The sequence below is a fragment of the Muntiacus reevesi genome, chromosome 18, assembly GCF_963930625.1.
Source record: "Muntiacus reevesi chromosome 18, mMunRee1.1, whole genome shotgun sequence".
Classification (NCBI taxonomy): Eukaryota; Metazoa; Chordata; class Mammalia; order Artiodactyla; family Cervidae; genus Muntiacus; species Muntiacus reevesi.
In genome coordinates this window covers 59,372,450-59,397,695 of record NC_089266.1, presented here as the reverse complement: position 1 = coordinate 59,397,695, position 25,246 = coordinate 59,372,450, and the positions used below count along the sequence as shown (strand labels likewise).

At 37.7% G+C, this 25,246-nt stretch overlaps 1 pseudogene; it reads right to left on the bottom strand.

Moving 5' to 3' along the window:
• Positions 1-1,794: 1,794 nt before the first annotated feature.
• The window catches only part of LOC136150205 (RNA-binding protein with serine-rich domain 1-like), a 75,087-nt pseudogene continuing 51,635 nt past the window's right edge, over positions 1,795-25,246 (bottom strand).

The following is a 25,246-nucleotide window of genomic DNA, read 5'->3' as shown; positions in this document are numbered from 1 at the left end:
ATCACTATTCATCAAGCAAGAAGAACACCCCAAAGTTAGAGTAAAAGAGACACATTACTAAATACTATAATTAATTCAGTTAGAAAAAGGAGACATTCAGATTTAAGTTGAAGAATGTACAGAAAACCATTAGGCCATTCAGGTAAATAAAATCCCTTATGATTAAACAGTGGAAGTGAAAAATAGATTCCAGGAGATCAGATAGACAGTGTGCCTGATGGTCTATGTTGGTAATATTGTACAGGAGGTGGTGATTGAAACCATCCCCAAGAGAAAGAAAAACAAAAAGACAGAATGGTTGTCTGAGGAAGGCTTAGAAATAGCTGTGAGAACACTTTGGGAACAGACAACTGTGTAGATCTGTCTCTCTCCTCTTGAGTCCCCCTTTTTATCCTCCTACTCATCTCTATCTCCCTCCTCCCTCTCCTCTTTTTCATGCAACTCTGTGAACCTCCCTGTGTGTCCCTCACGGGGGAGAATCTTTTCACCATTAACCTAGAAGTTTTATTATCAGTGCCGTATAGTTGGAGAAGTCTTGAGACTACTGGAAGAATAAAACTGAAATCCATAGACAGGAGACTTAAGCCCCAAAACCTGAGAACACCAGAAAACTCCTGACTACATGGAACATTAAGTAATAAGAGACCATCCAAAAGCCTCCATACCTACACTGAAACCAACCACCACCCAAGAGCCAGTAAGTTTCAGAGCAAGACATACCACACAAATTCTCCAGCAACGCAGGAACATAGCCCTGAACATCAACTTACAGGCTGCCCAAAGCCACACCTAACACATAGACCCATCTCAAAACTCATTGCTGGGCAACCCATTACACTCCAGAGAGAAGAAATCCAGTTCCACGTACCAGAACACCGACACAAGCTTCCCTAACCAGAAAACCTTGACAAGCCAATCGTCCATCCCCACCCACTAGGTGAAATCTCCACAATAAAAAGGAACCACAGAACACCAGAATACAGAAAGCCCACTCCAGACACAGCAATCTAAACAAGATGAAAAGGCAGAGAAATACCCAACAGGTAAAGGAACATGAAAATGCCCACCAAGTCAAACAAAAGAGGAGGAGATAGGGAATCTACCTAAAAAAGAATTTAGAATGATAATAAAAATGATCCAAAATCTTGAAAACAAAAGGGAGTTACAGATAAATAGCCTGGAGACAAAGATTGAGAAGATGCAAGGAATGTTTAATAAGGACCTAGAAGAAATAAAAAGAGAATCAATTTAAAATGAATAATGCAATAAATGAGATAAACTCAGCAGTTTCAGAGAGACAGGGAGATATGTGAATGTGTGAGAGTGCACACACATATATACATCTGAAAATAACCATTTGAGGCAGAAAATGGGGGGGTGGGGGGGGGAGTTGACTTTAAAGGTCAGAAAAGAACCCATGCATGGGAACAGGGCCAAATTAACAATACTTATAGTTGCCTAAAAGCGTGTCTTTCCTGTGTGATTCCACAGGTTACCATATGGGCCGCCAGTCACGTGTAGAATGGAAAGATGTGCTCCCATGCTGGGGCTTTACCACCACCTGGGGTACCCTGCTCAACCCTGCTGGCTTTGCCACTAAGCTGACTCTCAGGACCTGGAAATGTGGAAGCCCTTTAGCTAGAAAATTGGAGGGCATCTTTGTAAGCACGACCCCAAACCAACATCACTCCTACTGTGGGAACTCTGCTACCCAGGGAGACAGTCTCAATCACTGCCTCCACCTTCAAAGCCTATCCCTGAGGGAGGGGTTTTCTTCCTATAATCCACTTTTAGCTAGAAAGGTGACAAGAGTGACCTGGATGGGACATGGCTCAGAAGGGCTAATCTTCGGCGGCCCAGTTTATCCAGAGGATTTGGAGCTGGAAAGCTCGGTTGGTAGCTGCGGCCAAGAAAGCAGGATTGCTGCCTCACGCAGGACATGCAGCAAGGGGAAAGCGACCTTCTCCACATCTGTGGGAGTGACCTTCAGTGCATGGGAGGCGGTGGCAGTATGCTCTCGGGAGGGCTGAATCGCCTGGGGGTGGCCAAGGCCAGAGGGCCAGCACAGTGGTGGTAGTGATCTCTTGACCATCCTTTTGTGCTCTGTCCATGTGCTTCAGAGCCTTCTCAGCCTCATCTGGATTCTCAAATTCCACATGGGTGCAACCTTCAGAGAGATGAGGGTGCATCCTTTCTACAGGACTGTCAATCATTTTAGTTTCCCCATAGGTGGAGACTATCTCCATGATGTGATCCTCATCACATTCATGGTGAGCCTCCTAATGTGTACATTGATGGGTTTCAAGAAAGGGTCCGCTTTTTCCTTTCCTTTTCATCTCTTTTGAGTGATTTGGACTTGGAGCTGCGATGCCGCCTGTTCTTATGTCTGTGCAGTAAAGAATATGAGAGCCAGCGGTGCTGCTGAAGCTGGAGCTGCGGGGTGTGCCGAAACTCCCTAAGCGGCTCCAGGCTGAAGATGAACTGGAACCTGGGCTGGGCTGGAGACCGAACTGAAGGAAGTGGGCTGAGATCTGGTGCTACCGCTCCCACTGGAACCACTGCGCCTCTCCTGACTCTCACCCCTGCTTTCTCCCTCTACTCCTTGGTGGACACTCTATCTTTAGAGCAGTCCTTGGACATCTCATCAGAGCGTTCTTCGAGTTTGATGGGAGGTGGTGCTCTAGTGCTGGACTTTTCAAAATTATTTTCTTTGACTCTTACCAAGCTCTTCTCTTTCACTCCTACAAATCCATTCTCCCTTCTGAGGTGTTCAAAGCAGCAATGGAGGCCTCACTTATCTGAACTCTCATTTCTAGCTTGAGTCTGAAAAACGATCCCTAATTGATTGCAATTTATACAAAAGTGCAGCATCTTCCCACCACCAGGACCTTCTCCTGCTCTCCTCAGCCTCCACATGTGTCTTTTTGAATTATGATTTTCACAGGGTATACACCCAGTAGTGAGACTGTGGGATCCTATGGCAGATTTATTTCTAGTTTTCTGAGGAATCTCCATAGTGTTCTCCATAATGGCTGTATCAATTTACATTCCCCGCAACAGTCCAGGAGGGCTCTCTTTTGTACACATCCTTCCAGCATTTATTGTTTACAGATTTTTTGATGGTGGCTCTTCGGTATCTCATTGTACTTTGGATTTGTATATCGCTGATAATGAGCACTGTTGAGCATTTTTTCATGTGTTTATCAGCCATCTGTATATCTACTTTAGAGAAATGTCTGTTTAGGTCTTCTGCTCATTTTTTTTTTTTTTTTTTAATTTGGTTGTTTTTCTAATATTGAGCTGCCTGAGCCACTTTATATTTTGGAGATCATCAATCCATTGTCAGTTGGTTCGTTTGCACTTATTTTACTTTTTCTGAGGGTTGTATTTTTGTCTTGTTAATAATTTTCTTTCCTGGGTGAAAACTTTTAAATTTAATTAGATCCACTTATAATTTTTTTTTTTTTTTTTAGTTTTTAATTCTGTTACTCCGGGAGGTGGATCCAGGAGGATCTTTTTGTAATTTATGTCAAAGAGTGTTCTGCCTATGCTTTCCTCTAAGAGTTTTATAGTTTCTGGCCTTACATTTACATCTTTAATCCATTTTGAGTTTATGGTTTGTGTACGGTGTTAGAAAGTATTCTAATTTTGTTCTTTTACATGTAACTGTCCAGTTTCCCCAGCATTATTTATTGAAGAGGTTGTCTTTTATCCACTGTGTATTCTTCCCTCGTTTGTCAAAGATAAGATGCCCATAGGCACATGAGTTTATGTCTGGACTTTGTCTTGTATCATTGGTCTATATTGCTGTTTTGATGCCAGAACAATACTGCTTTGATTACTGTAGCCTTGTAATATAGTCCAAAGTCAGGAAGATTGATTCCTCCACCTCTGTTTTTCTTCCATAAGCTTCCTTTGACAATTCAGTCTTTTTTTTCCCATGCAAATTGTAACATATTTTGTTCTAGTTCTATGAAAAATGCCATTGGTCATTTGAAAGGGATTGCATTGAATCTCTAGATTTCTTTGGGTAGTATACTCATTTTCACAAAGCTGATTTTTCTAATCTAGTAACATGGAAAATCTCCCCATCTGTTTATGTCATCTTTGATTTTTCTCATTGGTGTCTTGTAGTTTCCTGAGGATAGATCTTTTACCTCCTTAGGCAGATTTATTCCTAGGTATTTTATTCTTTTTGTTGCAATGGTGAGATTTTTTCCTTAATTTCTCTTTCTGATATTTTGTTGTTAGTGTATAGGCATGTAAGAGATTGCTGTGTATTATTTTTGTATCCTGACACTTCACTAAATTCATTGATTAATGTGCTTAGTCACTCAGTCATGTCTGAATTTTTGTGACCCTTGCACTGTAGCCCACTGGGCTTCTCTGTCCATGGGGATTCTCCAGGCAAGAATACTAGAGTAGGTTGCCATGCCCTCCTCCAAGGGATCTTCCCAACCCAGGGATCAAACCCAAATCCCTCACATTACAGGCAGATTCTTTGTCGTCTGAGACACAAGGAAAGGAAAGCCCATGAATACTGGACTGGGTAGCCTATCCATTCTTCAAGGGATCTTTCTGACCCAGGAATCGAACTGGGGCCTTCTGCATTGCAGGCAGATTCTTTACCAGCTGAGCTCCCAGAAAACCCTAAATTCATTGATTAGCTCTAGTAATTTTCTGTGGCATCTTTAGAGTTTTCTATCTATATGATCGTGTCATCTGCAGACAGTAAGACTTCTTTTCCAATCTAGATTCCCTTTATTTCTTTTCCTTCTCTAGTGGCTGTGACTAGGACTTCCAAAATTATATACTGAACAATAGTGGTGAAAGAGGGCACCTTTTTCTTGCTCCTAATTTTACAGGGAAATATTTTCAGTTTTTCACCATTGAGAATTGTTTGCTGTGTGTCTATTGTATATGGTCTTTATTATGTTGAAGTGAGTTCCTTCTATGTGCATTTTCTGGAGAGTGTCTATCATAAATGTGTGTTGAATTTTGTTCAAAGCTCTCTCTGCTTCTATTGAGATGATCATATGGTTTTTCTTTTTCAATTTGTTAATATGGTGTATCACATTGGTTAATTTGCATATATTGAGGAATCCTTGCATTCCTGGGATAAACCCAACCTAATCATCTTGTATGATCCTTTTAATGTATTGTTTGCTAGAATTTATTGAGGATTTTTTAATCTATGTTCATCACTGGTATTGGCCTATAATGTTCTTTCTTTGCATGATGTCTTTGTCAGATTGAGTTGTCAGGTGATGGTGGGCTCATAGAAGGAGCTTGATGATTTCCCTCCCTCTGCAATTTTTTTGAAAGAGTTTGAGCAATATAGATATTAGCTCCTCTCTGTTTATTAGAATTTGTCTGTGAAGCCATCTGGCCCTGAACTTTTGCTTGTTGAAAATTCTTAATCACAGTATTGATTTCACTGCTTATGATAGGTTTGTTCATATTTTCTAGAACTTCCTGGTTCTTTCTTGGAAAACTGTACTTTTCTAAGAGCTTTTTTCATTTATTCTTAGTCCATTTTATTGGCATATAGTTGTCCATAGTAGTCTCTTTGTATTTCTGTGCTGTCTGTTGCAATTTTTCTATTTTAATTCCTAATTTTATTGATTCAAGTTTTCTTACCTTTTTCCTTGGTGTGCCTGGCCGCTGATTTATGACTTGTTTATCTTCTCAAAGAACCAGCTTTTAGTTTTATTAATATTTTTGTGGTTTCTTTCATTTATTTTTCATTTATTTCTCTTTTGATCTTTATGATTTCTTTGCTACCACCAACTTTCAGGATTTTTGTTCTTTGTTTCTAGTTGTTTTGGGTGTAAGTTGTGTCTGACTCTTTTCAACCCCAAGGACTGCAGCATGCCAGGCTTTCCTGTTCATCACCAACTCCTGGAGTTTGCTCAACCTCATGTCCATTGAGTCAGTGATGCCATCCAACCATCTTGTCCTTTGTCGTCCTCTTCTCCTCATGCCTTCAATCTTTCCCAGCATCAGGGTATTTTCTAATGAGTTGGCTCTTTGCATCAGGTGGCCAAAGTATTGGAGATTCAGCTTCAGCATCAGTCCTTCCAATGAATAGTCAGGACTGATTTCCTTTAGAATTTACTGGTTTGATCTCCTTCTAATCCTAGGAACTCTCAAAAGTCTTCTCAAGCATGACAGTTCAAACATATCAATTCTTGGGTGCTCAGCCTTGTTAATGCACCAACTCACATTTATATGTGGCTACTGTAAAAACCAGTTTACTAGACGGACCTTTGTTGGCATAGTGATGTTTCTGCTTTTTAATAGACTGTCTAGGTTTGTCATAGTTTTTCTTCCAATTAGCAAGCATCTTTTAATTTCATGGCTGCAGTCATCATCTGCAGTGATTTTGGAGTCCAAGAAAATAAACTCTGTCACATAGATTCCCCTTCTATTTGCCATGAAGTTATGGGGTTGGATGCCATGATCTTAATTTTTGTATGTTGAGTTTTAAGCCAGACTTTAAACTCTCTTCTTTCACCTTCATCAATAGGCTCCTTAGTTCCTTTAGGTGTAAGATTAGGTTGCTTATTTAATGTTTTCCTCCTTTCTTGATATATACTTTTATTGCTATAAATCTCCCATTGCCACTGTTTTGCTGTATTGCAAAGATTTGGGGTTGCCATGTTTTCATTGTCATTTGTTTCTAGGTTTTTTTTTGTTTTTTTTTTTTTTAATTTCTTTTTATTTCCTCCCTTACCAGTTGGTTATTCAGAAGTATGTTGTTTACCCTCCAAGTGTTTGTGTTTTTCATAGGTGTTTTTTTGTTTTTGTTTTTCATGTGATTTGTATGTAATCTTACTGTGTTGTGGTCAGAAAAAAACTACTTGATACAATTTAAATTTTCTTAAATTACCCAAAGCCTGATTTGTGACCCAAGATGTGATGTGCACTGGAGAAAGCTCATGTGTACTTGAGAAAATAGTGCATTCTACTGTTTTTAGACGAAATGTCCTATAGATATTAATTATTTACAATGGGTCCAATGTAGCATTTAAAGCTTGTGTTTCCTTATTAATTTTCTGTCTTAATAATCTGTCCATTGGTGTGAATGAGGTATTAAAGTCCCCCACTAATATTGTTTTACTGTCGATTTCCCCTTTAGATTTGTTAGCATTTGCCTTATGTATTGTGGTACTGCTATGTTGGGTGCACATATACTTATAATTGTTATAGCTTTTTGAATTGATCCCTTAATCGTTATATAGTGTCCTTCTTTGTCTCTTGTAGCAGTTTCTATTTTAAAATCTATATTATCTAATACTAATATTGCAACTCCATTTTTTTTTTTTTTTTTTCCATTTGCACGTAATATCTTTTTACAGCTTCTCACTTTCAGTCTGTATGTGTCACTAGGTCTGAAGTGCGTCTCTGGTAGAGAGTATTCATACAGGTTTTTTTTTTTTTTTTTGTATCCACTTAGCAAGTGTGTCTTTCGATTCAAGCATTTAATCCATTTGCATTCAAAGTACTTATTGATGTTTGATCCTATTACCATTTACTTTATTGTTTTGGGTTTATTTTTGTAGATCTTTTCTTTCTCTGTGTTTCCTGTCTAGAAAAGTTTCTTTAGAATTTGTTGTAAAGCTGTTTGGTTGTTCTGAATTCTCTTAACTTTTCCTTGCTTGTAAAGCTTTTGCTATCTCTGTTGAATGTGAATGTGATCCTTGCTAGGTACAATAATCTTGGTTGTAGATTTTTCCCTTTCTTCACTTTAAGCATATCCTGCCACTCCCTTCTGGTATGCAGAGTTTCTGCTGAAAGATCAAATTTTAACCTTATGCAGATTCTCCTGTATGCTATTTTGTGCTTTTCTCTTGCTCCTTTTAATATTTGTGTTTAACTTTTGTTTGTTTGGTTCATATGGATCTTGGCATGTTTCCCCTTGGCTTTTATCCTGTATGAGACTCTCTGGATTTCCTGGACTTTGGGTAACTATTTACATTCCCATGTCAGGGATGCTTGAGGCTATAATATCCTCAACTATTTTCTCATGCACTTTCTTTTACTCTTCTTCTTCTGGAAACCTTGTAATTTGAACTTTTTTTTAACATTTAATGTTATCCCAGAGGTCTCTGAAACTGTCTTCATTTATTAAAAATTTTTTTCCTATTCTGCTCTGTTCCACTTATTTCTACCACTTTATATTCCAGTTCACATATCAGTTCTTTACATCAGTTATTCTGCTATTGTTTCCCTCTAGGGTATTTTTTATTTCGGTTATTGTGTTGTTCATTCCTTATTGTCTGTCCTTTATTTTTTCTAAGTCCTTGTGTTAGGAAAATTAAGTAGATAGTCTTGTTTAGACTTCAGAGACAAAGCAGAGTAGGCCTCTAACCTTGCCTTTAGCCTGCCTGGACCCTGCTCTGACTGTGAGTGACTGTCGTGAGTGTCTGCTTTGAGTGCAAGCCTTGCAGCATCATAGTTACCAGACAAGTCTTGATATTGTTGAGCCCCTAGAGGGAGTCTGGTCAACCAAGCTCCAGGCTTAACAACATTCTCAGTTTTACATGACAAAACAAAAAGCATTAACATTAAACCAGAGCTGCTGTTTGCTCACAGATTGATGATATATCCCTTCGTGTCCTGGGATTACAAGGGAGAACCCTGAATTTCAAGTTTTGAAATATCACCCATGGAGCAGACATACTGCCTGGTACCTTTTTCCAATTGAGACTCCAGATGTACTGTCATGGGATTTCCCCGTGTTATTTGTTTAAGTTTGTATGTTGGTCAAAGCCTAATTTGGCAATGTTATCCTCTGCTGTTCCTATTTCTCTCTCTTTTTTTTTTAATGTTAGTATATTGAAAATATGCTAGATAATTCTCTAATAAATATTGGTATTATTTATTTCTACATAACAAGTGGCTTATTTTGTTAGCAAATCCTTTGAACCTGAGATGAAAGTGAAAGCTTTCTGCAAAACATTAATAACTGAATCTGCCACTCCCCTTTCTCTCTCTTTTCTTTGTCCAATTGCTGCCTTACACCTGCCACATCCCCATCTGTCTCCATCCCCATCAACTAATCCGTGTCTAACTCCCCTATCTCTCAAGGAGGATGGGGATCCCAGCTTTCCTGACTCCTTCCTCCACTCTTATAAATTTCTTTACCCCTTCAGATTCTTCTGATCAAACAAAGACCCCACCTCCCCAAAGGGAAAATCCAAGATTTATATCAGCTGATCTGTTTCTGTTATCAGAGTCAATTTTAGCACTATTTGGTCAATATCTGTAACTATGATTACAGAAAGGAAAGATGCCTTTCTTGACACAAGATGGCCATGATAGTCTTTAGACTCTGAAGAAAACTGATTAAAATGAAAAGCTTTCTGGTTTTTTTTTTTTCCGTTGAAACTGCAAAACCAGTTCTTTTTGCATATGCAATTAAAAACAGTTAGCTTGTTAAGAAGGCCTGCCTAGGAAGAAGCTTGAAGTTAACCCCTGCCATGTCCTTGAGATACATAGCCCACCTTGCCTGAGCCTTCAGTTTGGGGCTAATTAATTAAACTTTAATCCTAGGAGGAATAAAAGGGAGGCAGGAGTGGGCAATAGACCTTTTAAATTCCAGGGAGAAACTATAAGATCTATCCATTTAGATGCATGTATATCTTAGTGTGTGTCTTTGTTTTTAGATGATATCGCTGAGGTTAATTTGCAAATGAGCTCTATTCAGTTGGCTTAAAGAAAATAACTACTTACAAATCAATTACAAAAGAAAGTAATCTAAATGAATTTCAGGTTCACATAAACTGGGAAATGCTTTATATTAAATATCTAGTATCAATGTTTATTTCCTAATCTACTTAAGACATATTTTGAGTCATCAGCATTGTGGAATACTTTATTGTGTCTAGGTTTAATGTAGGCTCTATTTGTCAACAAGAAAAGTAATTTGAGTGAAGAAAATTTTAAAGAAAGAAAATGTGAATGAGATAGGAATTTTAAGATAAACTCTATTAAAAAAAAAATGCTTTCAGAATGTCTGTCTGAAATTGTCTCTCCAGATTGGGGTAACTTGAATTTCTGGGGTTGTGCTAAACTGATGAAAGTTTATTGAATAGCTAGGTCATTTCCAAGTAAAATAAGATTTTGAAACATTAATTTTAAACACCAGCTTGCTTTTACAAGGAAACTAAAGAGATTTCAGACTATTAATGAATATGTTTGGTGTCATGCTGAGCTATTCTCCATAAGAAAACAAATGTTTTTAGAACTTATCACTGGTATTTATGCTTACCAATCTACAGAATGATAATGTAAAAGACAATTCATGGCTGTTTAAAGAAATTAGGATGTGTGTTTTTAGAAAAGTAGTATGGGAAATAAAATGACATTTTATTGAGAGAAAAAAAAGTAGGTCTGACTTACAGGTGGCTGTTTCTAAATGAACAAAATGATTAAAAAAAAAAAGTTTATGGAAAGTGGATATGAAGAAAAAGGTTTTGTGATGATATAAGTTTTATTGAGATGTTGAACTGCCTTTGATAATGGATTTTAAGTTTCCTTCTAAAGTGATCTGTTCTGTTTACATTTGAAATCTTTTCTTTCTTTGGCTAAGTGAAAACCTGTTGTTTCACATTGGTCTATATGATCCTATCCAAAATGTTTATAAACCATTTTGATATTTTTTTTGCAAAACTTTCTAAATTAAACTAATAAATTTCTTTTGACCTCTTCCTTTATGGCTTCCCTTGTGGCTCAGCTGGTAAAGAATCCACCTGCAGTGCAGGAGACCTGTTTTCAATCTCTGGGTTGGGGAGATCCCCTGAAGAAAGAAAAGTCTACCCACTTCAGTATTCTGGCTTGGAGAATTCCACGGGCTGTATAGTTCATGGGGTTGCAAAGAGTCAGACATGACTGAGTGACTTTGATTTTTTTTTTTTAACCTCCAGTTGACTTTGGGGTGCTTCAGAGGGCACCTGAGATAGTCCAAAGAGAGATTAAATTACCTGGGTTCATTTGACATGTTACACTACATGGGAAGTGTTTTTGGAGGAGTGATCAATCTTGTCAGGTTATGTGGTTGATGTTACTAATATAGATATCCTAAAATTTATGTGGAATTCATGAAGAGCTGATACATCCTGATACATCCAGTTATAATTTTACTTATCTTTTTAAAGTGTTACATATTACAGCAATGACCAGGTTGCTTTCTAAGTTGCAATGTAATCAGATTTTAACATGCCTTCTATGGTTTCACTCTGATGCCTTTGTAAGAATACTGCTACTTCTTCAAGATGTATAGTAAAGACTTTCTAAGATTAACCAGATAAACAAATTTTATTAACTGCCCATATAGTCAAAGCTATGGTTTTCCCAGTAGTCTTGTAGGGATGTGGGAGTTAGACTATAAACAAGGCTGAAGAATTGATGTTTTCAAATTGTGATGCTGGAGAAGACTCTTGAGAGTCCCTTGGACAAGAAGGAGATCAAACCAGTCAATTCTAAGGAAAATCAACTCTGAATATTCATCAGAAGAACTGATGTTGAAACTGAAGCTCCAATACTTTGGCCACCTGATGCAAAGAGGTGACTCATTAGAAAAGGCCCTGATATGGGGAAAGATTGAAGGCAGGAGAAGAAGGGGATGACAGAAGATGGGATGGCAGGATGACATCATGGACTCAATGGACATGAGTTTGAGCAAACTCAGAGAGACAGTGGACAGGGAAAGCTGGTGTTCTGCAGTCCATGAGGTCACAAATAGTTAGATATGACTGAGAAACTGAGCAAAAACAAAAGTACCAGACTGGAATTTTATTTTCTCTCTCTCTCTGTTAAGAGAACACTGTTTCCTTAGAATGTGGCTTTTGATAACAGATTGTGAATTTCTCTGCTTTTAAGTGATTTATCTGTGTTTTTACAATCTTTTGTTACTTTGGTAAAGTATAAGTATTATTTCACAATGATCTATGAAGATTATGGTACATGTAGATAAAGCTCATTCTGCTTCTACAAAATTAACCCCTCATTGTCAGACAATTGCTATCCTGATTTACTTAAAACATGGCAATAATCTACTCTTAAATTTGGGAATTAAAGTAGGTAAGTAATAACTATAAATCAGAGTCAGGGCTATAGGAAATTCAAGATGGCCCCTTGGTTTTTCCCAGCTCCCTGGCAAACCTCATTTTTATTTGATGGGATAACGCCTTCCCTGGTTGCAGGATTAATGCCCTCATAATGAAAAATGTTTATATTTCACTGAATATTAGCTTCTAGTTTTATTACTTACTTCTAGGATAATCCCTTGTTGTTATGTTATACTGTTAAAATTTTAATTAGGTCATTAAAAGGACCACTAAGTTTCTTTCTAAATCTTATATCAGTAGTAAGTCTTTGGGTAAAGAGCTGATGCTCCATGATCTACAACCAGAAGGTTAACACTTGGCTATAATCATTTAACTAAGTCAGATGACCTGAGGATATACTGGGCTATACCTAATGAAGGTTCTTAACTTAAATTTTTACTTGTGACCTTACTAATAACTGATAGCTATATCGTTTTCTATGGGTGGCTCAGATGGTAAAGAATCTGCTTGCAATGTGGAAGACCTGGGTTCAGTCCCTGGGTTGGGACGTTTCCCTGGAGAAGGGAATGGCAACCCACTCCAGTATTCTTGCCTGGAGAATTCCGTCGACATAGAAGCCTGGTGGGCCACAGTCCATGGAATTGCAAAGAGTCAGACATGACTGAGCAGTTAACATTTTCACTTTCACATATTATTTTCTATGTAGCTTGTTTCTGAAAATTGTTGCTTCTTACATTTACAAAGATGTGACTGATCTTTACAAACATCACTGATAAAATGATGATATATACAGTTCCATATGAGATCAATGATTTTATTAATGTAAACCTAGATATGAGAAGAAGCAAGAAAAGGGAATAATTTCCTGGACCAAGAAGCTAAGACAGATATCATCCAGAGACTTATACTATTCATGGGGCCTGGTCCAATAACAATACACTAAGTGGTCCATCAATGGAATCTTTGTCAGATCTGGGAATAAGCCTTCCCAACACCATGGGATGCAAAAGCCATGAAATGCCCCCAAATGATGGTTTATGGTTATGAAGGGTCCCTGCTAACTGGAACTTGCTGACTGCCAATGCAAGATTAAATCATGGCCACTACAATTGCTGACCTTCAACTCCTCTTGAAAGGAATTGAGGGTGGATATCAGAGACTAGGCACTCCATGCTCTCAAATAAATAAATAAATAAATAAAAGGACAAAACAGGTGTTCAGATTGTCAGATGTTCTCAGATGAAGTCTGTTTCGTTTTGTTTTTAATGAGCTGAAATTCTTATATCTTCTCATACCTAGAGAAATGCTAACATGAACTCTTCTACTTTTATGCATCTTTAACTCTCTTGTTAAGTTTGTTTCTTTGAGAATGCAGCAAGTGGATCTCCAAATCTTTATGTAAGAAAATCGTCCACCAACATCCAAGACAGCTTCACCTGCCTTATTGTTGGCCAACAGAAGCATAAAATCATGCAAAGGTGATTTTAATGTTACCCTTCCTGCCTGTCCCAGATGTAGAGTCAGATTGACAATATGTGCCAATTTCATGTGTTACCTGTTGCTTTTAGAGAAAAATATTGATTGGTTCATTTTTACTACGAAGTATCTAGACATTGAAACTGTACCCACTTACTGACATACTGTGACAAGGCTATGGAAGGACTGCTACATGGACCAAGTTTGTGAGTTTGAGAACCTTGTTATTGGATAACTCCATCAATAACTGTGAATGAACTGTTTTCCCTAAAACCTATAGTATATTCTGCACTGTTATTTATAGAATTAATAAATCTACTTGTATTATCTTCCTTATTCTTATGCTCTTCAACCTAAACAATCTGGGGGCTGACTATTAGGGAAAGTAAATAGTCTTGTTTAAGCTTCAGAGACAAAGCAGAGCAGGCCTCTGACCTTGCTTTTAACCTGCCTGGACACTGCCCTGACTGTGACTGCCCTGAGTGCCTGCTTTGAGCGCAAACCTTGCAACACCATAGATACCAGAAGAGTCTTGATATTGTTGAGCCCCTGGAGGGAGTCTGACCAAACAGTCCCCAGAATTAACAACAGTCCCAGTTTTACATGACAAAACAAAAAGCATTAACTTGAAGTCAGAGCTGCAATTTGCTCAATTTGCTCACAGATTAATTACATATCTGCTTGTGTCCTAGGATTATAAGCAAGAACTCTGATATTCAATTCTTGAGTTGTTTCAATCTAGTGCTGTTTAAGCCTGGATGTTGGTCAAAACCTAATTGGGTGTTGCATCCTCTGCTGTTTCTATTTATCTTTTCTTTTATTGTTAGTATATTGAAAGTAAGCTAGATAATTCTCAATAAATGTTGGTATTATGTATTTGTCTATAAGTGGCTTATTTTGTTAACAAATCCTTTGAATCTTAGATGAAAGTGAAAACTTTTCTCAAAACATCTTGTTAAAGATTTCTTGTACTTCCTGATATGTGACACCATTCTGTTTATCATTTCCTCCATTTTATTTTCAAGATTTTGGATCATCTTTTCCATCATCACTCTGAATTCTTTTTAAGGTAGACTGCTGACTTCCTCTTCATGTGTTTTGTCTTGTAGGTTTATACTATGCTCCTTCAACTGCTTCATGTTTCTCTGTCTTTTCATTTTGCTAAATTTACTGTGTTTATGTTCTTTTTCCAACAGCTTGCAAGGTCACAGTTTTTCTTACTTGTAGGGGCTGCCCCAAGTGGCTGGGGTCGGACCAGTGTCTTTTGAAAGTTTCTTAGTTGGGAGTCTGGTGCCTATGTTCTGGTGATTGGAGCTGGATACTGTCTCTCAGAGACAGTGCCATATATAGTGATGTGTTTGGAAGTATCTGTAAGCTTGGTATGACTTTGCACAATTTGTCTGCTAATTCATTGTATTGTTTTTGTGTTTTGCTAGTTGTTTGGTGTGAGGCATGTCCATAGAGCTTGCTGGCCTTTGGGTGGGGCCAGATCGCAGTGCTGAGATGGAAGCCTTTCAGAATGCTTCCACAGATTAATATTTCATAGAGTCAGAAGATATCTGGTAGTCCAACCTCCTGGACTTGGGTCCCCAACTTGGAGATTCAGGTCCACCCCCTGAATGGACCCCAATACAGTGAAAGCCATATTTTACAGAGGAGAAAGAGAAAGGAATAAATAGAAACACACACACACACACACACACACACACACACACAAGCCAGAAAAGAATACATAGACAAAAAATCCCAAGACATATGGCAAACATTAAACTAAACAGAAAAAAACACACTAAGAAACTCACACTCACAACAAGAAAAGGAAAATAATTTTAAAAAAGGAAGAATAAAAGAGGAACCATGAAAGAAGAGAGCAATCAAGCCAATAAACAAGTCCACTGACAGCTAAATTAGTAAAAATACAAAACCAAAAACATGGGGAAATGAAAAAGTACTGTGGAAATAGGGAAAATAAAATAAAAGAAATTTATTTTAAAATATAAACATAAAGAAAGGAAAAAATAAGAAAAATAGAAAAAAAAGAGTAAAAATAGAACAATGTGAAAAAGATAAAGCTACATTGAGAAAGTGGTAGTAAGAATATTTTCCTGTGTCTTCAGTTGGGTTTTCTCCTATACACTGAGCTTCTTCCAATCTGCTTACTCAGGAAGACCTCCAATATTTCTAGGAGGGTCTCTAGACCTGGTATGGGCACTGTGCTATCAACTCAGACTCAGATCTGGCCTTATTCCAGTTTGTATTTTCTTCCAAAGTCCAGAGCCTCAAGTCAATTGCAGGGATTTAATCTGCTGCTTCTGTGGTTGCAGGAGACAATGTTCTTCTTCTTTGAATACACAGCCTTTATGCATCACTTTGCTTTTGTCTCCACCTCTGTTTGTATGCCCCCTCCCACGTCAGTTCCCCACCCAGAAAAAAGCAGGTGAAAACCTAGCCTGCTTATTTGGGCCTAGTCTTGTTCATTTGGGCCAGGAGAGAGGGAGATGCTGTAGATGCAGTTGGGATATGCCTGCAGTGGCAGAGACATGCAGGAAGTTCCTGCAGTCTAAGATGTGTTGTGCACTATTTCAGGGGAATTTTCCTCAGGTCGCAAGTCCCTCAGGAATGCTAGACTGTACAGGCTCCCAGGAAAGTGTGGGTAGTGACCTGTGCCTGCTTACAGCCTGGTGGCACCTGTGATTGCCATCACAATGCCATTGTGTCCACCTCTGGAATTGGAGAGCAACTGTAGCCTAGTTTTTGGCATATAGTATGCGCTTAGTATATATTTGCTAATAAATAAGCATAGGTTGCATGAGTAAGAGTGTTTGCAACCGTGTATAAGGTAATTTGGTACTTAATTTGAAAGGGTCTTAATATGTTAAGGTAAGGAGCTAGTACTTCATCTAGACTTAAGGCAATATTTCCCAGTGATTAATCCCAATTGCTAGGTAGACTGCATGATTTAAATGTTAGATCCATTATGTACCAGCTTGCAGCTGTAGGAAAGGCTAAATCTTAGCTTGCTCACCTATGAAACGGGCTTAATACTTTGTAGAGTTGCTGTGAGGATTAGAATTAAAGCATTTGGCACAGAGATTCATGCGTGTGAGTTTTCAATAAAATTTAATGCAGCATTATTATTAGTTCTTTATACCCTGAAAGTTATTAAGGCAATTGAAAAATGTTAAAGGAGAAAGTGAAACAAGCAGGTTTTGTTTAACATATTACAGGTTTATTGGTATACCAGGACCCATAAAAAAGTCATCTTTCTGATTTTTTATTCTGGCCTCTTTTGAGTGGAAGAATACTTCACAACTCTACGAAAATCATTAGTGATTTCAAAGAGGTATAGGGCATAGCAGAGTAGCAGTCAAGGTCTGGGACTGGATAAAGACATGTACCATTGCTCAAAGAGACTGTTTTAGCCTTGGAGAAAGAACATAGAGAGTTTATCACTGGGATTGATGTAATACCCCTAAAATGACAGTTAGCAAGGTTAGTATTAAATAGCAGGTTTAACTGGGTATAGAACAGGCAAAAGGAACTAGAGAAAATGAAAAAGAAAGCAAACAAACAAAAACAAGAGCAACAAGACAAAAAAATCAAACAAACAACAACAACAAAAAGAGAAAAAAATAAACAGGGCTAAGTGACAAATAACAGCTAACCAAGAAGGAAAACTCATTGAAAATGAAATATGTGACTATCTCACTGCCCCTGACCACCTGTAATTCTTTTAAGAAGACTCTAAATTCTCATACTGTCATTTAGGATAAATGCAACCCTGGGTGGGGGATTTGGGCCTGAAGCCTGATTCAGAATGAGATGGGAAGAATGGGAGAGTAGGTAGGGAGCTTTCTAGTCTTTTTCTATAAATTTGGTTTGATTCCTTTGTCTATGGTGGAAGTTCTAAAGGTTAGTTTGTGTTTTAGAGTATGAAATAAGCAAAAGCCATTACTGCTAGCAACTAGATCTCTACATCTATGAGTCCCATTGCACACAAATAGGATCTAGCTTCTGGAGTTGATAGCTCACTTGCAGCAAACAGATTAGCACTTGGAGTAGGGTTTTCCAGGCTACTCCTTGAGATTTTGTGAGATACTAATACATGATCTACGAAGAAGTGGTTCTATGGTCATATTAGTCTGAAAACAGTGACTTATGCAGAATCAGATCAAGTTAATCACTGTAAGACTTCTCAAATACTTACTATGCCAATGTTTATCATTAATCTCCCTGCAGGTAGATCGAAGTAGAGGATAAGATGCCAGGATAAGGAAAAGAGTTCTTCTGTCAATGTAGCCAGTCTAGTGAGAAATATGGAAGAGTAATCTAGTCAGAGAAATAGTTTGCAAATACTTCTGCTGAGTGGAATATTCTGTTTACCACTTAGTCACATCACTTATGCCACTTCATTTTCTCAAAGCCAAAACCAAATCACTGACTTTATCTTACTGCTACTTCTTGTCTGTCTTGAGACATCAAGGATTGGCTAAATATTGAGACTCTTGGCATGTTCAGCTTTACATTGGCCTCACATTTTACTAACAATCAACTCTGTCTTAGTGCTCATGATCTCAATCTTGTCACCTAGATTTGTTCACGTGACAAAGTCGTGAAATATTTATTTCAAGTGCATAGAATTCATAAAGTCAGAGACAACAGAAAAGGAATAAATCTTAGCTCTCACCACATTCAACTTCTCCCTTAGATATCATCAGGCTAAATCTTAATTTTATAACAGAGTTTTAGTAAAATAAATTAGGCCTACACATATCTATTATGCTTCCCAAGTTGTGTACTGCAGGAGTGTAAAGTGTCTTTCACTACACTGTGATGTGAACATGAATAACACCATAAAGTAATCTATGCTATAGATAATGGCCCTGATTAGATGTAACAATGTTTATCTTCTTTAGCTATGTATTCTAAGAGGCAGAGAACAGTGATTAAAATGGAATAATCAAAAGACTGTAAGTCATTGAGCTTAAATATTATATTGTGTCTAAAACAAAATGATTATAAGATAAATTGCTAAGATGAACATTTTACAGTTATCTAGTGAAAACTTGCATTATGTCCCTAATTTTAAAACTCCATCTCCATTTATTAAATGACTAAAAAACTAGTAGTAAAAGAGGGTGGAATAGAAGTGAAGAAGTGACATTGAAGTATTTAGAAAGAGAATAGAGGTAAAGGAAATAACTACTCAGAGAACATGTAATGGAAACCAGATTTCGGAACAATTATATATAACGCAAATGTAAAATCTCAGGTTATATAATACTCCTTGGTGAGTTATCTCATGTGGCTTGCTAAGTTGCAAACAGAGTAATACAAGTATTTTAGTTTTATAGTTGATAAAATTGAAAAGAAATTTTTATTGTTTCCTGATACCTTTGGGATTTATTTACAGAATGTCTAATCTAGGCAGCATCATCCTCAAAACCCTTGCCTCCATTTGACTTGTTGAGGTGTTCAAAAACATATTTAAGTAGCCCAAGGAAGAGCAACTTTGTTCTCTATCCTACTATGAGGTTTACCTTGTCAGGTAACACTCATACCTTAGACATTGGAGGGAATTTTACAGCATTGTTAGGTTTTTGTTTTTTTTTTTTGCCTCATTTGCTTTACTTAATGTCTCCTACTAGAATATGACTACATTGAGCACAAGGATTCTGTATTCTATCCTGAGCATCATTCATCTCTAACACAGTGCTTGCCCCATAGTAGACACTCAGTAAATGACTGTTGAGGGAGTGAAAGTCATGACTTCTCTCACCTGTCATTTGAGAATTTCAACTCCAGTTCCCAGTAAGCTGTTTTGTTATGCCAATTAAATCTCAAGCTCATTAGTACTCTACTTGCTATAAAAGGCTATTTTAACCAAGATAGATATTTGCACAGCCTCCTCTACTTCCTGGGCAAGTATAAAGGTTAACAACCCTAATATTCATTCTGAATTAAAATCAAGAATTCCTGTTTGCTTAGGATCCAAGAGTAAATCTTCTGGTACATAGAAATGTATCATATTGATGTTTCTGATGGGCAGGCTGCCTAGAACTTCATTGAGTTATCAATGCTTTTACTTGATCTATTGACAATGGAGGCTTGAAAATAAACAGCTTGCCAACTCCAAATAGCTGGTTTGGAGGCTGGGAAAACAAGAAAGCTTTGCACAAAGCTAAGAGTTGTCACAGGGCTTGGAGTTTTGAGTAAATTTCTGCAGTTTAGTTCAGGAGTGGAAAAGAAATCTGCATTCTAAAATCAGAACAGGAAATTAGACCTTGAATTCTATCGGTGTGTTTGGGGAACACTCACCATATGCAACTAATTAGCTAGCACTGTGTAGAAATGAGAGGGAAGTGGATGTTAATGCTACTGAATCCAAGCTCTCACACTTGCCACATAACAGGTCAATAAATTGAGAGATGAGGTGTTGGAGTAAGGAATAGTGACTTTGGAAACTCACCAGATCAAGAGGATGATGGATAAGTGTCTTAAAGAAAAATCTTACCCAAGTAAGAAGTCAGGTTTCTTTTAATACTAAAAAAGGAGGGAGTGTGGCTGGTTGCTGCAAACATTTGTTGCCAGCCAGACCCTGGAGGGGATGTGGATTCTCCGTTCTTGGAAAGAAGGTCCAGGAAAGTCTAGTCATACTCTTCCTGTAGACCTTCAACAAGATGAATATTATTTCCTGTCCTGAAAATTTTTATCTCTATATGAATGGAAACTATCATAAATTTAAAGGACAAACCTGGGAGAGAAAGTCTTGAGAATGACCATTTTATATATTTCCGTCCATAGGGAGCATTCTTTTACAAAGGTGCAGAGTCAAAGGACCAAGCACAGGCAATAGAACACACAGGCTGGAGCTGAAGAATAGATCCAATAGCGAGTCATGGTACTTCTTTTGTTACATTGTCTAACTCTTCCATTTAGGCAAGTCATCTGATCTCTGCAATATCAAATTCTGTTATGATTTCTGCATCTATAATAAGGATACAGTGACAGAAATGATGACTTGATAGAAAGGGATGTGCAAAACACTGACAATGGAGTGAAATAAGCCTAGATTCCATTCAGAAATCTACAAAGTTCTGCCCACTGAGACTAAAAATTCAGCCTTGCTTTGATTTTTTCATCTGTAAAGGGGTAATGACATTACAGAGGGTTATCCAAAAATAATAAGTTTGATGGTCACATCGCCCATAGATAAAGCTCAGACATTTAACATGGAATGAGGGAAGCAAGAATCAGAATACATCTAATGTGCTCTGTGTGTGTGAAATAATATGAAAGTTGAAAATTGGAGCAACATCCTTTAAATGGACTAGAGTTATGGGCTTTGGTCAAGGAAGGGAAAGGAGTGATAAAATAATGAAGGGTAAAAGTAAAACAAAAGAATCATTCCACATGAACCATAGATAATTAATTGTATTCTTGAACTGCCTAGTATGATTGATTTAATCTGTGATCCATGAAGGGGAAAATGCAATCATTTAAAAATATATATAGTTGCAACTCATAATAACTGGGATGAATACAAGAAAAAAAGGCTATTATTAAGAATAAAGGGAGGAGTAGAGTCAAGATGGTAGAGTAGGAGGACATGGAGTTTATGTTTCCTCACAACTTAGGCACGTACTATGTCTTGGCGGGGGTTCTTGGACATTTAAGGGAATGCAAGGAACCCCCACATGAGCAAGTAGGACATGGGAGGAAAGGAGAGGGGAAGGAAAAGTGGAGGCTGGGTAGGACTTGCACCCTAAAGGGGGGGATGGGGAAGGGGAGAGTTTCCTGCACTTGGAAGAGCCCACTCACTGTGGGAATATCAGGAGGAATGGAGAGGGACCTTCAGGGAATCAAGGAATCAAAAGGGAATGTGGCTAATGTCTCCCCATCCTGCTTGGGGTCTGGCAAGCCTGTTTGAGTCCTGGGCCTGAACTCCCACCTGCCTGAACCCCCTCACAGTAAGGGAACCAGTGGTGACAGAGAGGGACTTTTGGGAGATTGAAAAATGTAAAGAGAACATGGCCAGGGTTTCCCCAACCTGCTCAGGCCTCAGTAAGCCTGTTGGGGTCCTGAACCAGAAACCTCACACCACAGGGACCCCTCTGCCACAAGGACTCTGGGCCTGAACAACCCCCTCCCTCTGTCAAGACCTCTTCTAATTAAGTGGATCCCTGGGCCTGAGCTGCACTGTCCCCTTGTCAGAGCCTCTTCTGGCTGCATGGATTCCAAAGGCTTGGCCAAACCCAAAAAGCGTCTTTTGGACATGTGGGTCCATGGGACTGAGCCACACATTCCCCAAGGTCTTTTCTGACTACATTGGTCCCAAGGACTGGGCTTAGGGTTAAGGCTATAGTTAAGAAAATCTGCACAGGACCCTTGAACTTGACTTCCCTCCCCCCACAACCAAGGCCTATTCCAGCCACACAGGTCATGGGCACAAACCCTGTCTCAGCCAAAACCTCCTCTGACAATGCAAGTCCAAGAAGGCTAAGTATTATCCCACTTCAAACCTTGCTCTGGCTATGCTGGCCTCTGAGGGTGTATCTGGGCCTGTACCCCAGTTGGCCTGTGCAGACACATGGCTCCAGGCCAGCTCCAGAAACATATACTGTTGAGAGGAGCACAAGCAGAAGTGGGGACACAACAGCAGGTCCATAGATCTACCTAGAGGTCTTAGAGGTCTACTAGGGAGATGCAAGTAGGCTGTAGCTCACCGTGGGGGGAAGATACTGACAGAAGAGGTATCAGGGATTTTTTACTTTTTAATGCTTTGATTTTATAATTTTTATTGCCTTTATTCTTTTTAAAAAACTTTTAATTCATTTATTGCTGTGTGGTTCTGTTTTCTTTTGTTGTTGTTTCATTTTTATTGTTACTTTTTCTTACATATTTTCTTTTATTTTAAATTTTATATTATTTTTATGCTTTTTTAAATTATTATTCTGCTCTGTTTATCTGCTCTTTCTTTCTTTCACCTTTTTTTCTCCCCACATGCTATGTGACAACCCAGGCCAAATGTTGTGCTTAAGCTCCTCTGGTAGGAATGCCAAGTCCAAGCTGCAGGACTAAGAGCTTCAGGTCCCATGTTTGGTGTTGAGCCTCCTGGAGGTTCTTATCTTGGCATGAAGACCCAGCTCCATCCAACTGCCTGCAAACTTCAGTGCTGGATGACTCAGGCCAATCAACCAGCAAGACAGGATCACATAGGAAAAATGAGATGACAGAAATTATGCTACAGTTGAAGCAGCAAGATAAAAATCTGCAAGACCTAACAAATGAAGAGGAAATGGATAACCTACCTGAAAAAGTATTCAGAATAATAATACTGAAGATAATTCAGAATATCAGAAATGAAATGTAGGCATAGATTTTAAGAAAATGCAAGAAATGTTTAACAAGGATTTAGAAGAGCTAAAGGACACAAAAACAGTGATGAATAGCATAACAGAACTGAAAAATACACTAGAAGGAATCAATAACAGAATAACTGACACAGAACAATAAATAAGTGAGCTGGAAGATAGAATGGGGAAAATAATTGCCTATGAAGAGAAGAATGATCAGAAGACATGTGGACAGTCCCAGATTCCTCTGGTACAAAATCAAGCACACCAAATTTGAATTAAGGGGTCCCAGAAGAAGAAGAGAAGGAGAAACGGTCTGGGAAAATACTTGAAGTTATTATAGCCAAATATTTTCATAACATGGGAAAGAAAATAGCAACCCACTACAGGAAACACAGAGGATCCTATACAGAATAAATACAAGGAGAAGCACAACAGGACACCTATAAATCAATCTAATAAATATTAAATTCAAAGAAAAATATTCAAAGGAGCAAGAAAATTTTTAAAAAATAATAACATACAACAAAATACGAATAAGGTTTTCAGCTAACAACAGAAACTCTGCAGGTCAGAAGGGAGTAATAAAGGGGAAAAACCTAAAACTAGGATTACTCTACCCAGCAAGGATTTCATTCAGATTGGATGGCTAAATTAAAAGCTTTACTGACAAGCAAAAGCTAAGAGAATTCAACATTACCAAACCAGTTTTACAAGAAATGCTAAAGAACTTCTCTAAGTGGAAAACACAAGGGGAGAAGAGAAAGACCTACAAAAAAACAAACCCAATAAAGGTAAATGGTAATATAAATATACATATTGATAGTTACCTTAAATGTAAATGGACTAAATTCTCAAACCAAAAGAAAAAGTTTGCTTGAGTGGATATGAAAGCACGACCCATATACAGGTTGTCTATAAAGACCTATTTCAGATTTAGAGACACACACAGATTGGCATTGAGGGGATGGGTATAGATATTCCAAGCAAATATAAATCAAAGGAAAGCTGTAATAGCAATGCTCATATAAGACAAAACTAGACTTTAAAATGAAGACTGTAACAAAAGACAAGAAAGGATCCTGCATAATGATAAAGGGATTAATCCAAGAAGAAGATAAAACAATTATAAATATTTATACACCCAACAAAGGGGCACCTCAATACATAAAGTATACACTAATAACCATAAGAGGAGAAGTTGACAGCACCATCATAATAGTGGAGGACTTTAATACCCAAGTTACACAAATGGATAGATCGTCCAGGTGTGAAATTAATTAGGAACCACAAACTTTGAATGATACAATAGATCAGATAGACTTAACTGATATTTACAGGGTATTCTGTCTGAAAGCAGCAGAATGCACTTTCTTCTCAAGTGCACATTGAACATTCTCCAGGATAGATCACATCTTGGGTCATAAATCAAACTTCAGTAAAGTTAGCAAAATTGAAATTGTGTCAGGTATCTTTTCCAACCAAAATACTATGAGATTAGAAATCAATTACAGGAAAAGGAAAAAAAAGTGTAAAAAACACAAAGAAGTGATGGCTAAATAACCTAGATATCACTGAAGTAATCCAAGAGGAAGTAAAAAAAAATATATATGTAGAAAAAAATGAGAAAAATAAGTGAAGAGTCAATGCCCATGGGACACAGCAGAAGCAGTTTTAAGAGGGAAGTTTATACAATTCTATCCTACCTCAAGAAAACAAGAAAAACGTCAAGAAAGTAATTAACCTTTCACATAAAGCAACTGGACAAAGAACAAACAAAACCCCAAATTAGCAGAAGCAAAGAAATAACAAAAATCAGAGCAGAGATAAATGAAATAGAAATGGAGGAAACAATAACAAAAATCAATGAAACTAAAAGATGTTTCTTTGAGGAAGTAGACAAAATTAATAAATCTTTAGCCATACTTATCAAAAAAATAAGGAGAGATTTCAAATCAGTAAAGTTAGAACTGTAAAAATGAGAAATTACAACTGACACCACAGAAATATTGAAGATCATGAAATTACTATAAGCAACTATATGTCAGTTTGGAAGAAATGAACAAATTCTGAGAAAGGTACAACCTTCAAAGACTGAACCAGGAAGAAATATACGGAAATTCAATCAACGTGATACATTCCATAAACAAATTTAAAAATGAAAACAAAATGGTCATCTCACTAGATGCTTAAAAGTCTTTTGACAAAATTCAACAACTATTCATGATAAAAGCTCTACAGAAGTGAACATAAAGGAAGCATACCTGAACATAATAAAAGCCATATATGACAAACCCACAGCAAGCATCATTCTCATGGATGAAAAACTGAAAACATTTT